The sequence below is a fragment of the Arachis ipaensis genome, chromosome B9 (genome assembly GCF_059453495.1).
Source record: "Arachis ipaensis isolate K30076 ecotype BB chromosome B9, ASM5945349v1, whole genome shotgun sequence".
NCBI lineage: Eukaryota > Viridiplantae > Streptophyta > Magnoliopsida > Fabales > Fabaceae > Arachis > Arachis ipaensis.
Window position 1 is genome coordinate 54943443 of NC_142444.1, and position 20015 is coordinate 54963457.

The 20015-nt window shown below is 37.9% G+C and overlaps 1 non-coding gene across 1 annotated transcript; it reads right to left on the reverse strand.

Moving 5' to 3' along the window:
• Positions 1 to 15803: 15803 nt before the first annotated feature.
• Positions 15804 to 15912, reverse strand: LOC148544709 (small nucleolar RNA R71). Its single transcript, XR_015901102.1, has one exon. It is a non-coding gene; the product is annotated as a small nucleolar RNA R71 (small nucleolar RNA).
• Positions 15913 to 20015: the final 4103 nt, after the last annotated feature.

A 20015-nucleotide genomic window follows, 5' to 3' on the forward strand; every position in this document is an offset into this window, starting at 1 on the left:
TGGCTACTTCCCGTCCTCTCAGTGAAAATGTTCCAAATGCGCTGTCACCGCACGGCTAATCATCTATCGGTTCTCGATCATGTTGGAATAGGATCCATTGATCCTTTTGCGTCTGTCACACACCCAACACTCGCGAGTTTGAAGCTTGTCACAGTCATCCCTTCTCAGATCCTACTCAGAATACCACAGACAAGGTTTAGACGTTCCGGATCTCAGGAATGGCCGCCAATAATTCTAGCCTGTACCACGAAGGTTCCAATCTTAGATTAGAAACCCAAGAGATACACATTCAAGCTTGTTTGCATGTAGAACGGAAGTGGTTGTCAGTCACGCGTTCATAGGTGAGAATGATGATGAGTGTCACATAATCATCACATTCATCATGTTCTTAGGTGCGAATGAATATCTTGGAGAAGAAATAGACTTGAGTTGAAAAGAAAAACAATAGTACTTGTATTAATTCATGAAGAACAGCAGAGCTCCACACCTTAATCTATGGTGTGTAGAAACTCCACCGTTGAAAATACAAAAGTGATAATGGTGTAAGCATGGCCGAATGGCCAGCCTCCAAGGTCTAGGGACTAAACGTCCAAAGATTAAAAGGTATGTGAAAGTATTAAAATACAATAGCAGAAGGTCCTATTTATAGAAAACTAGTAGCCTAGGGTTTACAGAAATAAGTAAATGATGCAGAAATCCACTTCCGGGCCCACTTGGTGTGTGCTTGGGCTGAGAATTAAAGCTTTCATGTGTAGAGACTTTTCTTGGAGTTAAACACCAGCTTTTGTGCCAGTTTGGGCGTTTAACTCCAGCTTTTATGCCAGTTCTGGCGTTTTGACGCCAGAGTTTCTATGCGGATTTTGAACGCCGGTTTGGGCCATCAAATCTTGGGCAAAGTATGGACTATTATATATTACTGGAAAGCCCAGGATGTCTAATTTCCAACACAATTGAGAGTGCGCCAATTGGGCTTCTGTAGCTCCAGAAAATCCACTTCGAGTGCAGGGAGGTCGGAATCCAACAACATCAGCAGTCCTTTTTCAGCCTCTGAATTAGATTTTTGCTCAAGTCCCTCAATTTCAGCCAGAAAATACCTGAAATCATAGAAAAACACACAAACTCATAGTAAAGTCTAGAAATGTGAATTTTAAATAAAAACTAATAAAAATATAATAAAAACTAACTAAAATATACTAAAAACAATGCCAAAAAGCGTATAAATTATCCGCTCATCATGGGGAGTATAGAATGCCCAATGAAGTCTAGCCATCCTCTTGCAATTGGCTTGAGGTTTGCCTTTTTCAGCTGGTTTGATTTGCCTTTTGCATCCTCAATCCATTGTGTTCCAGGCAGGCATATGTTCTCCAGGACTTGATCCAGCTTTGGGTTGGCTACCACCTTTCTATTGTAGGATTCAGGGTCATCCTTCTGCAAGGGTAATTTGAAGATCTCTCTCACCCTATCCAGATGAAATTACATGATCTTCCCCCTGACCATAGTGCGAAAAGTATAGAATGTTGTTCCATCATTCTTTTGCTTATCTGTCATCCACAAATTTGCATGAAATTCATGGATCATGTGATATCCAACATTAAACTCAGGATTAGTTAGAATCTCCCAGCCTCTTCTTTGAATTTACTCTTGGATCTCTGGGTATTCTTCCTCTCCTAATTTGAATCCCACCTCAGGGATTACTGGCCTTTTACTCATTATCTTGTGATAATGTTCTTTATGTTGCTTGGTAAGAAATCGAACAGGTTTGAAAACAACTGTTAGTTTATCTTCTTTTTTGTTCTTTGGGGCGGTCTTGCCACTTCTTGGAGCAATGAGATTCGAATTTTTTATGAGAAAATAGGGCTCCTTCCACAACAAACTTAAAAGATTTGCTCGTCCTCGAGCAAAAGAAAAAAAGGAAGAAGAAGAAAAGGTGAAGTAGGGGAGAAGAGAAGAATATAATTCGAATGAGAGGTGGTGAGTGAGGGGGAGGAAGCACAGACACAATTGGAGCACCTTGGTCCAAGGGTGACTCTTGCATTTCAGCCCAGAAAGTGTAAGGCTGGCACTCCATTTGCCAATGATGCTAGGAGACCCACATCCTTACACTAGGAGAGTCAATTTTGACCAGAGGCCAGACCAAGTCCTTTTAGACATCTGTGTGGAAGGAACTTAGCGAAAGAGGGATGCTCAAAGCAAGCCTATCCAACTGAGAAGGCTTGACCTCAAGCCAATAGCTAGAGGATGGTTGGAATTTATCCAATGTTCTATCATCCCTATTAGCAATCAGTCAGAAGTGACCATTGACAGAGCCATCATGATTCATTGCATCACGATTGGAAGTGAGGTAGAGGTACATGAGGTAATACTTCAAGAGTTGTACAAGAAAGCTGAAAAGCCTTCCCCCTTAGCAAGGTTGGCATTCCACCACCTTGTCTGTCATCTATGCAATTCAGCTGGAATTGTCATAGAAGGAGACATTCCTATTGAGGAGGACAAGCCCATCACTAAGAAAAAGATGGAGCAAACTAGAGAGCCAGCACATGGACCACAACAAGAGCATGTGGATCTGCCTCAACAAGAAATCCTTGAGATGCCTCAAGGGATGCACTTTCCTCCCCAAGGATATTGGGACCAATTGCATACTTCTCTAGAAGAATTGAGCTCCAACATGGATCAACTAAGGATTGGACATCAAGAGCACTCCACCATCCTCCATGACATCAGAGAAGATCAAAGAGCCATGAAGGAAGAACAAAGAGTTATAAGGGAAGAACAACAGAGGCAGGGTCGTGACTTAGAGGAAACTAAGCATTCCATTGGATCCTCCAAAAGGAGTAGTAGCCGCCATCACTAAGGTGCATCGTTCCCTTTACTCCCCTGTTGCCTATGTTAATTTTTTCTGTTTTCCATGTATTTTGTTTTATTATCTATTTCTAGTGCATGATCGTTTGTCTTTATGTCTTAAAGCCATGAAATATTCCATGCATCTCTTACCTTGCTTAAAAGAAAAATTATTTTATAAAAAAAGGAAAGTACGATGCATGAGTTTCGAGTTTTATATTAGGAATAGTTCAATTATGTGATGTGGTGGCAATGCTTTTGTTTTCTGAATGTATGAATAAGCAGTGCATATTTGATGTTGCAGTTAAAGAATGTTGGCTCTTGAAAGAATGACGATAAAAGTGAAATATTATTGGTGATCTAAAATATCCTAAAATTGATTCTTGAAGCAAGAAAAAGCAGCATACAAAAAAAAATTTGCGAAAAAAATTATATAAAAAGCAGAAAAAGCCAATAGCTCTTTAATCCAAAAGGCAAGAGCAAAAAGCTAGTAGCTCTTTAAACCAAACGGCAAGAGCAAGGATCCAAGGCTTTGAGCATCAATGGTTAGGAGGGTCTAAAAGAAATATCTTAGCCTAGGCAGTTCAAATGAGCTGCTTCCCTAACTATATGCTTGTGGTGTGAAGGTGTCAAGTGAAAAACTTGAGATTGAGCAGTTAAAGTCGTGGTCCAAAGCAAAGAGTGTGCTTAAGAACTCTGGACACCACTGGTTGGGGACTCTAGCAAAGCTGAGTCATAATCCTAAGGGGTTCACCCAGTTAAAGTGTCTGTGGCATTTATGTATCCGGTGGTAATACTGGAAAACAAAGTGCTTAGGGTCATGGACAAGACTCTAAAGAAGTTACGTTCAAGAATAAAAAAGAAGTTAACTAGGAGAATCAATAATATCATCTGGATTCTAAGTTCCTAGAGATGCCATCTATTCTGAGCTTCAATTGAAAGTGAGATGCCAAAACTATTCAGAAGCAAAAAGCTACTTGACCCACTCATCTATTTGAAACTGAGCTTCATTGAGAACTCTGAAGTTTATTCCATCCTTATATTTCTTTTTATCCTACTTTGTTTTTGGTTGCTTGGGGCCAAGCAAAAATTAAAGTTTAGTATTCTGATGAGCGGATATTTTATAAGCTTTCTGGCATTATTTTCATATAGTTTTTAGTATGTTTTGTTTAAGTTTTATTAAATTTTTATAGGTTTTTGTGCAAAATTCACATTTTTGGATTTACTTTGAGTTTGTGTGTTTTCATGCAATTGCAGGTATTTCTGGCTGAAATTGAGGAGTTGGAGCAAAAGTTTAATTCAGAGACAAAGAAAGTATTGTAGATGCTGTCAAAATCTGACCTCCGTGCACTCGAAAGCGCTTTTCTAGAGCTATAGAAATCTAAATGGCACGCTCTAAACGGCTATGGAAAGCTAATATCCAGGGCTTTCCAGAAATATATAATAGTCCATACTTTGTGTCACACCCTAATTACCCTAAGCCTTACCTCTAGCCGTAAGACAAAGATTAATCAGAGGTTACGATAGTTCTAAGGCTTATGCATATTTATATATAGAAGGAAATAATATACTCTAGAAGCCCGATGAAGGATATAGTTCAAAAATAGGATTTGAAAAGCGCAAAACGTACTAGCGAAGCTACTAACTTAAGGCACAAGATATAGATATGATATAACAAAATAATAGAGTATAATATCATAGGAATCTAGCCACGGCTCGTGGAGTTTAAGCCGGCTAGCCATATACAGATATACAGAAACCAGACAGTAAAAACAGCTTATACAAGTTTTGTTCTCTCAATACATGCCTCTAGAAAAAACAAAATACAAAAGTGAGAGATAAATATAAACAAAAATAAATCAAAAGAACTCAAAGGTAACGGGATCCTCCGCTGCTGTCACCATCCAAAGCAACTCACCGGGGTGGGCTGCGACCTGCATCTGAAAACAACAATAGAAATACGGTATGAGAACCGGAGGTTCTCAGTATGGTAACAGTACCCAATGATGTAGGATATAAGACCCCGGGATGCCAAAGGCAATCCTAAGCTCCATATCCATCAAAAGATCCAATCTTAAGGCATACTAAAATAATAAGGTATAATCATATAAAACCGTAACAAAACTTAAGACCTTAGCATATCAAGAGGGTGGTCTATCTTAAAGGATTTCTACTCTAACCAAACACTGCTGTCCCAAAGCCTTCACCAACCTATCCTCCATGCGATCCCATCGCCACCACCTTCCGAACCTCCTCAATCCCAGTAGAAAACACAATTATATACCATGCAAGTAAATCACAAGTAAAAACATATAAGGCAAGTAATACAAGTAGCATTTAGGCATGTTATTCAAATAGGCAAACCATTACAAGTCGGCAAAGCATACAAACAGATAGAAGATGCATATGATGAATGCCTGTCCTATTGGCTGTGATATCACATTGTCGGTTCAACTGCCAACCCGACATATCTCCATGGAGATGTTGCCCTTCGGAATCATAATATGGAAACCCCCGAGATATAATGCTTGGATAACTATCTAGGGTTTTGTGCCTGTACGCTCTGATGATCCGAAAGGATGCGAGCGAGATACTATTGCCACCGATCTCACATCTAAGCGCAAGCGGGACGAACCACCGCCCTTACGCCGCCGCCGCTACCTCGACAGGCGGGATCTAACCACGGCCCCTGCCGGGCGCATAGCGTCTCATAATTTCAATTTACAATGATACATCAGTGGTTTTTATAAAACATTTTCAATATGCCATGGATCCATCATCTTATTCCGAGTCCTCGACTCATCTCAACCACTGCCAATTTAACATTTCCATTCTTCATTCTCACTCTACCAACCCATCCTCAGTACACCAGAAACCTAAGCCTCTGTTCTCTAATATTTCATAGTAGCCAATAACTAAAACCCTTGGCCTACCTCCCATATTCCCATACTCAAAAACAAGCCCAAAAGCCTTAAAATGGTGTTATAGAAGCTTACAACCTTGTTGGGAAGATTGAATAGTTGAAAACAAAGAAAATTTTGAGAAACAGGGGTGTGCGTGGGCACGCTCTGGAGAGTTTTAAAACGTGTGCGTACGCACAGGGGTGTGCGTATGCACAAGTGTCAAAATTTACAAAGTCTGTTCACTCGTACAACCTGTGCCAGTGCACCCAACAGACTGGCCTCGCCAACGTGTGTGTGCGCATAGGTGTGTGTGCGGACGCAAAGGTTGCAATTCATCCTTAGATATGTACGCGCACCAGCTGTGCTAGCGCTGCCAATAGAATGTATTTCCCTGCCTGTGCATGTGCATAAGTCTGTACGTCTACACAGATCAATATTTTTGCAGTGTTGTGCGTCTGCAGTAGGCTGTGCGTGCACATATCAGAGATCTTGAAATTCTGCAAGTTTGCATAAATTCACATGTTCAACACCATCTTTGAATGACCATAACTTTCTCTACAAAATTCTAAATTGCACAAACTTTATATCAATTTAAAAGGTCTTCAAATATCTTTAATTCTAAATAAATTGTATCAAATTTTGAAAACCGAGGCAAAAGTTATGATCAGACAAAGTTCACCAAAAACCAACTTTTACCTAATTTCACCATTACCCCAATTTCTCATAAAACACAACCAAAGCCATACCAAACCATTCCAAACTTCATTTCTCATCAATATTAACCCTTTATGTCATATAATACCAAGCACACCACAATTTCCTTTACCATTCATCATCCTCAACCTCCACATCAATAAATCACATTATAATAAATCCTCATTAATATGTTCCAACTACCTTACCAAATCATCAACATTATCATCATATATACTAACACAATCCACTCAACAACCATCAATTCATCATAAATCAACATACAACAATATTCAATACTCATCAACCATTTTTAATTCAAACCTATCCTATGGGTCACTAGTCTAAGTGTCCATGAATATTATATACTACATAGAGAAAACTGAAACCATACCTTGGCCAATTCCCAATATGTCCAAAACTGAAAATTGAGCACCAATGAGCTTTCCAACCACAATCCAAGCTTCCAACAATCACCAACAATCTCCAAACTCACAATAATCAAACTATATATGCATAAACCATCACAAATCAACCTAGGGTTCCATTCAAGCATAAAATAACAAGGGTTTAATGTCTCTTACCTTTTTCAATAGATTTAGATGTCAAAACCCAATGCTAAGCAAGGATTAGAGTGAACCTAAACATCCATAATCACAAAAACTCACTTAATCAAAAATCCTAGAAACCCGAAAGTTAGAGGAGAAGAACTGGGAAGATTTTGAACTTTACTTACCAGTTTCTTATATGGGTTTTGTAGAGCTCTTCACAAGGAACGTGTAGCCGCTGACGGCCCGCAAATCGGAGCACCATAGCTCGAGATATCGCGAAGAGAATATGATGATGAATAGTGCTCAAGCTCTTCTCTCGTCCCTCTTTCAATTTCTGATGTGAGTGTGTGTTTAATGTGTGTTATGGCTACATGGGTTCATTAAATGAACCTTATATATGTTGGGCTTGGGCCCAACTTGGATCCGGTCCAATCCGTTAGCGTTTTTAGCCCGTTTAGCCTAACTTTGGGCCAAACCTTTAAAATTAACGCCCGGTTTTTTACTTCTAGTATTTTTCTAATGTTTTAACTTGAACCGGCTCAACCGGTTAGACTGCCGGTTCGTGGTTTTTCATGGTTTTTCGCAAAAAACACATTTTCTGACTTAGAAAAACCTACTGAGTCCAAAAATCGCATTTAAATCCTCACATTCTCACTCTAACTTTTCGGAACGTAACGTGAGCAATATAATCGCTTAATTAACTGTTTGATTAGTTGCGGTTCTTACATTCTCCCCTCCTTAAAAAGATTTTCGCCCTCGAAAATCCGATCTATGCGATGTACTAGATATCTATATTACATATTCTCCACGAAGCATCCTACTTTCAATGTTACAAACCCAACAAGTTACCTCTAGCCGTAAGACAAAGATTAATCAGAGGTTACGACATTTCTAAGGCTTATGCATATTTATATATAAAAGAAAATAATATACTCTAGAAGCCCGATGAAGGACATAGCTCAAAAACAGGATTTGAAAAGCGCAAAACGTACTACCGAAGCTACTAACTTAAGGCACAAGATATAGATATGATATAACAAAATAATAGAGTATAATACCATAGAAATCTATCCACGACTCACGGAGTTTAAGCCGGCTAGCCATATACAGATATACAGAAACCAGACAGTAAAAACAACTTATACAAGTTTTGTTCTCTTAATACATGCCTCTAGAAAAAACAAAATACAAAAGTGAGAGATAAATATAAACAAAAATAAATCAAAAGAACTCAAAGGTAACGGGATCCTCCGCTGCTGTCACCATCCAAAGCAACTCACCGGGGTGGGTTGCGACCTGCATCTAAAAACAACAACAGAAATATGGTATGAGAACCGGAGGTTTTCAGTATGGTAACAGTGCCCAGTGATGTAGGATATAAGACCCCGGGACGCCAAAGACAATCCTAAGCTCCATATCCATCATAAGATCCAATCTTAAGGCATACTAAAATAATAAGTTATAATCATATAAAACCGTAACAAAACTTAAGACCTTAGCATATCAAGAGGGTGGTCTATCTTAAAGGATTTCTACTCTAAAGAAACACCACTGTCCCACATCCTTCACCAACCTATCCTCCATGTGATCCCATCGCCACTACCTTCTGAACCTCCTCAATCCCAGTAGAAAACACAATTATATACCATGCAAGTAAATCACAAGTAAAAACATATAAGGCAAGTAATACAAGTAGCATTTAGGCATGTTATTCAAATAGGCAAACCATTACAAGTTGGCAAAGCATACAAATAGATAGAAGATGCATATGATGAATGCCTGCCCTATTGGCTGTGATATCATATTGTCAGTTCAACTGCCAACCCAACACATCTCCATGGAGATGTTGCCCTTCGGAATCATAATATGGGAACCCCCGAGATATAGTGCTCGGATAATTGTCTAGGGTTTTGCGCCTGTACACTCTGATGATCCGAAGGGATGCGAGCGGGATACTATTGCCACCGACCTCACATCTAAGTACAAGCGGGACAAACCACCGCCCTTACGCCACCGCCGCTACCTCGACAGGCGGGATCCAACCACGGCCCCTTTCGGGCGCATAGCGTCTCATAATTACAATATACAATGATACCTCGGTGGATTTTATAAAACATTTTCAATATGCCATGGATCCATCATCTTATTCCGAGTCCTCAACTCATCTTAACCACTGCCAATTTAACATTTCCATTCTTCATTCTCACTCTACCAACCCATCCTCAGTACACCAGAAACCTAAGCCTCCGTTCTATAATATTTCATAGTAATCATTAACTAAAACCCTTAGCCTACCTCCCATATTCCCATACTCAAAATTAAGCCCAAAAGCCTTAAAATGGTGTTATAGAAGCTTACAACCTTGTTGGGAAGATAGAATAGTTGAAAACAAATAAAATTTTGAGAAACAGGGGTGTGCGTGCGCACGCTCTGGAGAGTTTTAAAACGTGTGCGTATGCACAGGTGTCAAAATTTACAAAGTCTGTTCACTCGCACAAACTGTGGCAGTGATCCCAACAGACTGGCTTCCCTAACGTATGCGTGCCCACAGGTGTGTGTGCGGATGTACCGGTTGCAATTCATCCTTAGATATGTGCGCGCCCCAGCTGTGCTAGCGCTGCCAACAGAATGCATTTCTCTGCCTATGCGTGCGCACAGATCTGTGCAGATCAATATTTTTGCAGGGTTGTGCGTCCGCACAAGGCTGTGCGTGCGCACATATCAAAAATCCTGAAATTCTGCAAGTTTGCATAATTTCAGATGTTCAACACCATCTTTGAATGATCATAACTTCCTCTACAAAATTTCAAATTTCACAAACTTTATCTCAATTTAAAGAGTTTTCAAAGATCTTTAATTCTAAATAAATTTCATCAAATATTGAAAACCGAGGCAAAAGTTATGATTAGACAAAGTTCACTAAAAACCAACTTTTACCTAATTTCACCATTACACCAATTTCTCATAAAACACAACCAAAACCATACCAAACCATTCCAAACTTCATTTCTCATCAATATTAACCCTTTATGTCATATAATACCAAGCACACCATAATTTCCTTTACCATTCATCATCCTCAACCTCCACATCAATAAATCACATTATAATCAATCCTCATTAATACTTTTCCAACTACCTCACCAAATCATCAACATTATCATCATATATACTAACACAATCCACTTCTCAACTTCACAATTCATTCATCCTTATCATATCATTATTAATCATCATAATCAAACTCAACAACCATCAATTCATCATAAATCAACATACAACAACATTCAATACTCATCAACCATTTTTAATTCAAACCTAACCTATGGGTCACAAGCCTATGTGTCCATGAATATTATATACTACATAGAGAAAACCAAAACTATACCTTGGCCGATTCTCAATATATCCAAAACTTAAAATTGAGTACCAATGAGCTTTTCAACCAAAATCCAAGCTTCCAACAATTACCAACAAGCTCTAAACTCACATTAATCAAACTATATATGCATAAACCATCACAAAACAACCTAGGGTTCCATTCAAGCATAAAATCACAAGGGTTTAATGTCTCTTACCTTTTCCAACAGATTTGGATGTCAAAACTCAATGCTAAACAAGGATTAGAGTGAACCTAATCATCCAAAATCACAAAATCTCACTTAATCCAAAACCCTAGAAACCCGAAATTTAGAGGAGAGGAACTCGGAAGATTTCGAACTTTACTTACCAGTTTCTTATATGGGTTTTATAGAGCTCTTCACAAGGAATGCGTAGCCGCTGACGGCACACAAATCAGAGCAAGATGATGATGAATAGTGCTCAAGCTCTTCTCTCCTCCCTCTTTCAATTTCTGATGTGAGTGTGTGCTTAATGTGTGTTGTGGCTGCATGGGTTCATTAAATGAACCTTATATATATTGGGCTTGGGCCCAACTTGGGCCTGATCTAACCCGTTATCGTTTTTAGCCCGTTTGGCCCAACTTCGGGCCAAACCTTTAAAATTAACACCCAGTTTTCGACTTCTAGTATTTTTCTAATGTTTTGGCTATTTTCACTTTTTCTCGTGCGGTACCGGGCAGACTTGAACCGGCTCATCCGATTCGACTACCGGTTCACAATTTTTCACAGTTTTTCGCAGAAAACACATTTTTAGACTCAAAAAGACCTACTGAGTCCAAAAATCGCATTTAAATCCTCACATTCTCACTCTAACTTTTCGGAACAAAACATGAGCAATATAATCGCTTAATTAATCAGTTGATTAGTTGTAGTTCTTACACTTTGCTTCAGAATTGAAGGCCCAAAACTGGCATTCAACGCCAGCCACCAGTCCCAATCCTGGCATCCAGTGCCCACAACAGAGCAACTGGAGTTCAACGCCCAAAAGGGGGTCCCTAGCCAGTGTTCAGCGCCCCTAAGGGACATTAGCACATGGGAGACACTCAAGCTCAGCCTAAACACTCACCAAGTGGGCCCCAAAAGTGGATTTTTGCACTCCTAAGTCTAGTCTATCATATTTCTGTAATCCTTAGTCATTAGATTAGTATATATAGGAGAAGATCACCCATGTTTAGGATCTTCTTCCCTCCCTATTCGAATAATTTACTACTTTTGTACAATATGAGTCACTAATCTCCTAAGTTAGGGTTAGGAACTCTGCTGAGTTTCATAGATTAATAATATTACTGTTCTATTTTCAATACAATTCTGATTCTATTCTCTTATGCATTCTTGTTCTTCATCTCATGAATTGAGGGTGACCCGTGACAATCACCCTTGTTCTACTTAGGTTCTGTGCGATTCTTGGCTTGGATAGCGTTAAACTAAAGCTAGAGTTTTCATTGTGGATTCGTATAGAGCATCTGAGCAACTTTGGATATGTGACATATAATTTCATTGTCTATGGGTGCGTGAGATTTCTGTGGTGCTAAGGCTACAGACAAAGAAGCAACCCTCTCTGATCTGGAAGATCTGCCTTGTCTGTGGCACCTTGAGTAGGATCGCGAAGGGGAATGGCTTGCTTAGAGCTTCATCTTCTGCTACAGTGAGAAACCTAGAGGTGGCTTGATGAGAGGACATGAGTCATCTCAACGTGGTGGATTGCTGCAGTAGCGGAGGCTAACTTGATGAGAGGACATGAGTTAATCAATTACAGCTACCATTGAATAAATTAGAAAGCTATTGAGATAGACAGAAAAAAAGTTAATCCGAAAAGACAAAGCATCCCTGAAGCCTTAACTGTTCGTCCATCACTGTTTTCACAAATCAATTTGGTATTTCTATCTTTATTTATTTTATGCATTTTCCGTGACAAACTATATTTTCTATCCGCCTAACTAAGATCTGCAAAGTGTCCACTGCTTGCTCAAAATAACAATCCTCGTGGGATCGACCCTGACTCACCTCAGGTATTACTTGGACGACCTGGTATACTTGTTAGTCTATCTATGCGAATTCTGCGGAGCCAGTTTCGTGCACCAAGTTTTTGGCGCCGTTGCTGGGATTATTCGAATTTGACAAACTACCGGGTTATCTTGTTGCTTAGATTATGTACTTTTTTAATTTTGTTTGAGTCTTTTGTTCTTGTTCTTGTTAAAGTTCGAATTTTCTTGCTTTTTTTCAAAAAAATTTTCAAAAATAGTGTCTTTTATTTGAGTCTTGTGTTAATCTTTAAGTTTGGTGTCCTTTTGAGTCATCTTGATTCTTTAAGTTTCTTTCTTTTCTTTTCTAAAATTAGAGTCTTTTATTTCAAAATTCTTAAGTTTGGTGTCTTTGAGTATTTTCCTTTAAAATTTTTGAAATTAGTGTCTTTGATTTTCAAAGTTTTTAAGTTTAGTGTGCTTTAGTTGTTCTTTATTTGCTTTGAAGTTTTGAATTGTTCTTTGTGTTCTTTCTTGGTATTCAAGTTGTTCTTGTTTCTTTTCTTGTTTTGATCTTAAAATTTTTAAGTTTGGTGTCCTTTGGTGTTTTCCTTTTTAATTTTCAAAAATTTAGTGTTTTAGATCTAAAAATTTTAAGTTTGGTGTCTTTTGGTTGTTTTTCTCTTTCTTCATTAATTCAAAAAATCAAAAAAATATCTTTTCTATCTTTATTCCAAATAATTTTCAAAAATTTCAAATTTTAATTTCAAAATCAAAATCTTATCTTATCTTAGTTTCAAAATTCAAATTTCAAATCTTATCTTTTTAAAATCTTTTCAAATCTTTTCTTTTTGTGATTCTATCTTATCTTATCTTTCTTTTAAAATTTAAAATTCAAAACTTTTTCAAATCTGCATCTTTTCTTATCTTATCTTTTTATTAAATTTCAAATCATTATCTTATCTTATCTTAGTTTTAAATTTCAAAATCAAATCTTTCAAAAAATCAAATCTTTGTCAAATCTTTATCTTATCTTGTTTTTAATTCAAATTTTAAAATTCAATTTTCAAAATCTTATCTTTTCCTAATTCAATTTCAAATTTTCAAAATTCAAATTTTAAAATTCAAATTTCAAAATTCAAATATCAAATTTCAAAATCATGTATTTTTCAAAATCTTATCTTAGTTTCAAATCTTTCTTAATTAGTTACTTGTTTTCTCTCTTTCTTCTTTTTCAAAGCTTCCTAACTAATTCTTCTCTCTCCTATTTTCGAAAACTTCCCTTCTATTTCTCTCTCTTTTTTTTCGAAATTCATTATTTAATTTTCAAATATTTTTAGGTAATTAGCTTTTATTTTCAAATTCAATTAATAAATAAAATAAAAACAAAAATATTTTAATTCTAGTTTCTCTTTTTACTTCTTAATTTTTGAATCCTTCTTCCCTTTTATTCGAATTCTTCATCTCCTTCCTCTATCTTCATTCATCTTTCTTCTTCACATCTCACAGTGAGTCCTCTGTTCTTGAACATAGAGCTCCCTTTCTTCTTCTTTCTTGTTTTCTTTTTCTTGTTTATGAGCAGGAACAGGGATAAAGAACCTTTCTTGTTTAAGAGCAGGAGCAGGGATAAAGAACAGCGATAAAGAACCTTTCTTCCAAAGCTTTTCTAATAGTCCATACTTCTTCTCCAGCAACTCAGCAAGGGTGGTGCCTAACTTGAGGTTTCTCAAGTTAGGCGCCAAGATGAACATAATCCATCAAACCAAGGCTGCATAAGTGGTGCCTAACTTGGGTAAACCCAAGTTAGGCGCCAGTACAAGGGATAGCATCAATGGAATTCTGCCAAGGTGGCACCTAACTTGAGGTTTCTCAAGTTAGGCGCTAGGTGCAATGATCACACACTACTTGGATTCAGCCACCTCCAAGTTAGGTGCCAGGTGCAACTAACTCACTCAATCCAATTCAGCCAGGTCCAAGTTAGGCGCCACTCCCCTCTAAGTTGAACAACAGCTTAAATACAATTTCTCCTAAATTTTTAATTATCTTGACTTAACGGGATATGTGACATATAATCCTCTTACATTTGGGTAATTAGTGTTTCTGTGGCATATAAACTAGAATTGAACTTAAACTTCTAATTGGAATCAAGTGACCAAGGAATTGGCGGTTGTTGAAGGTTAGAGGAGACTAAAAAGGTCTAAGGAATTAGGGTTTAGTCACATATAGTTTGTCATGAATTGAATCTTGCATGATTAAAATAGTTAGTAAAAAAAAGTCAATCCAGAAGATAGATATCTCTAAAACCTTAACTGTTTTCTCCATATATATTTCACCTCAACTTATTACTTTTTTCTGATTCTCCGAATTACTGTTTGATGCATTTAAACTCTCAATCACTTAACCATTGTTGCTTAGTCCATCAATCCTCGTGCGATCGACCCTCATTCACTTGAGGTACTAATTGGTACGACCCGGTGCACCTGCCGATTAGTTTGTGGGTTATAAATTCCGCACCAAGTTTTTGGCGCCGTTATCGGGGATTGAATGTGATTAACAACTATTAGTTATTTGATTGCTTAGATTAGGCATTTTAGTTTCATTTTATTTAATTTTTGCTTTATAATTTTTGAAAATTTAGTACTATTGCTTTTCCTTAATTTCTGAAATTTAGTTTGGTGTTACCTAGTTAATTTTATTTTGATTTTTCTGTTTAATTTTCTTATTTAATTTCAAAATTTCTAGCTTAAATTTAGTCATCATTTTTGAAAACTTTTAGCCTTAATTAGTAAGTGTTTTATTTCAATTTTTTTTACACAGGTTACCTCACTGGGAATTCTCTACACTCTGACGTAGATAATCCCACTTTTCTTGTCTTCTGTCTATTTATGAGCAGGAATAAAGACAAGGAACCTTTTATAGATTTTGATCCTAAACCTGAAAGGACTTTGAGGCGGCGCTTGCAACAAGCTAGACTTTACAAAGCTAGTGAAAATCTAAGTGAAACTCTTGAAATGGAAGCTGCAGAGTCTACCATGGATCATAATCGTGCTGTGAATGCCAATATGGCAAATCTGAATGAGAATGAACAACCTAGAAGAGTGCTTAGCTCATACACTGTTCCCAATGCAGATCTTTATGAAAAAAGTATTGTGGTGCCTCCCATAGCTGCAAACAACTTTGAAGACACAACTGGTAACTCTTGTGCAACAAAATTGTCAGTGTCATGGACTTTCTTAGGAAGTCCCAAATCAGTTTATTTCTAATTTCCTACAGATTTGTGATACTGTGAAGACTAACAGAGTGAATCCTGAGGTATATAAACTCATGCTCTTCCCATTTGTTGTGAGGGATAGAGCAAAGTTGTGGTTAGATTCTCAATCCAAGGAGAGTCTGGATACTTGGGATAAGGTGGTCACTGGATTTCTGACTAAATTTTTCCCCCAATAAAAGCTGACTAAGCTGAGGGTGGAGGTTCAGACCTTCAGACAGAAAGATGGTGAGACCCTTTGTGAAGCCTGGGAGAGATTCAAGCTACCGACCAGGCAATGCCCTCCGGACATGTTCTCTAAATGGACTCAGTTGGATATCTTTTATGAGGGCTTTTGTGAAATGTCCAAGATATTTTTTGATAATTCTGCAGGTGGTTCACTGCACATGAAGAAGACACCAGATGAGACTACTGAGCTTATTAAGTTGGTTCCTAACAACCAATATTTATACTCATCTAACAGGAATCCTATGAACTCTGGGACTCCTTAGAAGAAAGGCGTCTTGAAAGTAAAAGCTTTTGATGCTCTTCTTGCTCAGAACAAATTTTGTTTCAGCAGATGAATTTAATTACTCAACAATTGAGTGGGATGCAGGTTTCAGCTGTCAACACTCAGAATGCACCTCAAGAGGCCCCTTATGACATGACTGGTAGCTCTATGCAAGGTGAGAATTATGATTATGTTCAATCTTCTTCTGAACAGGTCAATTACATGGAGAATGCTCCTAGAAACCCCAATAATGATCTATTCTCTAAGACCTATAATTAGGGGTAGAGAGTGCAACCTCAGGGATCACAGAATTTTAACAATAATTTTTAGGGCAGTTTTCAGCAGAATAATCATAATAACTGCCAGTTTTAGTCTCATCAACAACAACCACCTCAGTAGGCAGATTCTCTGCCCCAGAAGAACGCTGATATGGAAGCAGTACTGAATCATTTTATACAGAAAACTAGAGCTTTCTCAGAAACTTGGAGGTGCAAGTAGGCCAGTTGAGCAAGCAAATACCTGAGAGGCCTCCAAGTACATTTCCTGGTGATACAGTGGTGAACCTAAGAGAAGACTGCAAGGATATTCAATTGAGAAGTGGTAAAGTAGATGGTTCTAAGACTAAGGTCAATGAGGAGCTAGTTGAAAAAGAAGCTCCAAAGAAGAAGAGAGAAGAGGTAGGGCACGTCCCTCCTAGGCGTGCAGATAATCCATTCCCAGTCTCTCTTAACACTCATCCTACATTGCCAAAGGCTCCTGAGTACAAGCCTAAAATGCCATATCCTCAAAGACTTCATAAGGCTTCCAAAGATAAGCAATTTTCTATATTTTTAGAAGTCCTCAAGAAGCTTCAGATAAACATTCCTTTTGCTGAGGCTCCTGAGCAAATGCCTCTCTATGCTAAATTCATGAAAGAACTGTTGACTAATAAGAGGAATTGGAAGGAAAAAGAGATAGTGATGCTAACTAAGGAATGCAGTGTTATTATTCAACATAACCTTCCTGAGAAGATGCAAGATCCAGGAAGCTTTGTAATTCCTTGCACCATTGGAGATGTCACTATTCAGAGAGCCTTGTGTGATCTTGAAGCTAGCATCAATCTCATGCCACTTTTAGTTATGGAAAAGCTCCAAATTGAGGAGGTAAAACCCACTCGTATTTCTCTTCAACTTGCTGATCTTTCTATTAAATTTCCTGTGGGGGTTGTTGAGGATTTACTTGTGAAAGTAGGCCATTTATTTTTCCTGCTGATTTTGCTATATTGGATATGGAAGAGGATAAAAAGTCCTCTATTATTCTTGGAAGACCCTTTTGAGCTACAGGTAAAGCTCTGATTGATGTGCAAAAGAGTGAATTAACCCTGAGGGTCAACGAAGAATAGGTGGTCCTTAATGTATTTGAAGTCATCAAACACCCTAATGATTCTGAAGGGTGTATGAGAGTTGATGTTGTTGAACCACTTGTTCAAGAAGTGCTAGAAGATGAGGTACTTGATAATATCCTGGATCCTCTCTCAGTATGAATTACTTGAGATTGATGATTCACCACCCCAGAATAACATAGTGAACACACCTAAGGTGGAGGAAGAAGTGCCCAAGATTGAGCTAAAGCCTTTGCCTCCTTCTTTGAAATATGTGTTCTTAGGTAAAAATGATTCATATCCAGTAATTATTAGCTCTTCCTTGAAATCTGGTGAGGAAGAGGCGCTGATTACAGTGCTCAAGAGCCATAAAACAGCTCTTGGGTGGACCATTGGTGATTTAAAGGAGATTAGTCCAACCAAGTGTATGCACAAGATCCTTCTTGAAGATGATGCTAAACCGGTTGTGCAACCACAAAGGAGACTCAATCCAACTATGAAAGAGGTGGTCCAAAAAGAGGTAACAAAACTATGGGAAGTCGGCATTATATACCCTATTTTTGATAGCCCTTGGGTGAGTCTTGTGCAGGTAGTTCCCAAGAAAAGAGGGATGACAGTGATTAAGAATGAAAAGAATGAGCTAATTCCAACAAGGTCTATCACAGGATGAAGAATGTGTAAAGACTACAGTAGACCCTCAAGATCAAGAGAAGACGGCATTTCACATATCCTTTTGGAGTATTTGCTTACAGGAGAATGTCATTTGGACTCTGCAATGCCCCAGCAACTTTTTAGAGGTGTATACTTTCAATTTTTTCTGATATGGTTGAAAAGTTTATTGAGGTATTTATGGATGATTTTTCTATTTTTGGTAATTCTTTTGTATCCTGCCTTAAGCATTTGTCTCTAGTCTTGAAACAGTGTCAAGAATCAAACCTTATTCGAAATTGGGAAAAATGTCATTTTATGGTTATAGAAGGTATTGTTCTTGGACACTGGATTTCAAGCAAGGGGATTGAGGTTGATAGAGCTAAGGTGGAGCTAATTGAAAAATTACCACCACCAACTAATGTTAAGGCAGTTAGAAGTTTCTTGGGTCATGCAGAATTTTACAGAAGATTTATAAAGAATTTTTCTAAAATTGCTAAACCATTTAGCAACCCCTTAGTTGCTGATGTCCTTTTTGTATTTAACACTGAATGTCTGCATGCTTTTGAAACTCTAAAAGCATACCTTATCTCGGCTCCCATCATAGCTCCCCCTGACTGGGATTTGCCATTTGAATTAATGTGTGATGCTAGTAATTTTTCTATAGGAGCTATTTTAGGACAGAGGCATGGCAAGTTTATACATGTCATTTACTATGCCAGTCGTGTGTTAAATGATGCTCAGAAGAATTACACAATTACAGAAAAAGAATTATTAGCTATTGTGTATGCTATTGATAAGTTTAGGTCCTATTTAATTGGTTCTAAGGTTATTGTTTATATTGATCATGCTGCTTTGAAGTACCTTCTAACCAAACAGGATTCTAAACCAAGATTAATCAGATGGGTGCTACTCCCTCAGGAGTTTGATATTGAGATCAAAGACTGGAAAGGGTCAGAAAATTAAGTAACTGACCACTTTTCCAGGATTGAGCCTGAAGAGGGCGTGCAACCACCCACAGCTGTGACTGAGACATTTCTGGATGAGTAAATATTCACTATTCAGCAGGCTCCATAGTTTGCGGACATTGCAAATTACAAAGCCATAAATTTCATTCCAAAGGAGTACAGTAAACAACAAGTGAAGAAGCTACTACCTGATGCAAAGTATTACTTTTGGGAGGAACCATACCTTTTTAGAAGATGCTCAGATGGTATAATCCGGAGATGTGTTTCAGATGAGAAAACGCAGCAGATTCTTTGGCACTGTCATGGCTCTGATAATGGAGGCCACTGATGAGTATTTTGGTGAAAAATAAATTTCCTCCAAAACACACAAATCTAGCCGGCAAGTGCACCGGGTCGTATCAAGTAATAAAAACTCACGGGAGTGAGGTCGATCCCACAGGGATAGAAGGATTGAGCAATTTTAGCTTAGTGGTTAATTTAGTCAAGCGAATCAAGATTTAGTTGAGTGTTTTGTGATTTGCAGAAATTAAATTGCATGGAATTAAAGAGAGCAGGAAATTAAATTGCTGAATCTTAAAGAACAAGAAATTAAATGGCAGAAACTTAAAGTGCAAGAAATGTAAATTGCAGAAACTTAAAGTGCAAGAAATGTAAATGGCTCGAAATGTAAAGGGAATTGGGGCTTGGATTTAAACAAGGAAAAGTTAAATTGCATTAAACAGAAGAGTAAAAGGGAATTGGGATTGAATCGGATCCGAAACAGACAAGTAAATGAACATATAAAGCAGTAAACAGAGAATTGAAATGGGAAATCAGATCTCAGGACCCAGAGACTAGAAAGCCAAGTCTAGATCTCAATGCCTTCCTAGATCCAACAAGAACAATTGCAAGGGAGTTGCAAATTGTAAGGAAAGTAGATGAGAAGCAAGTAACA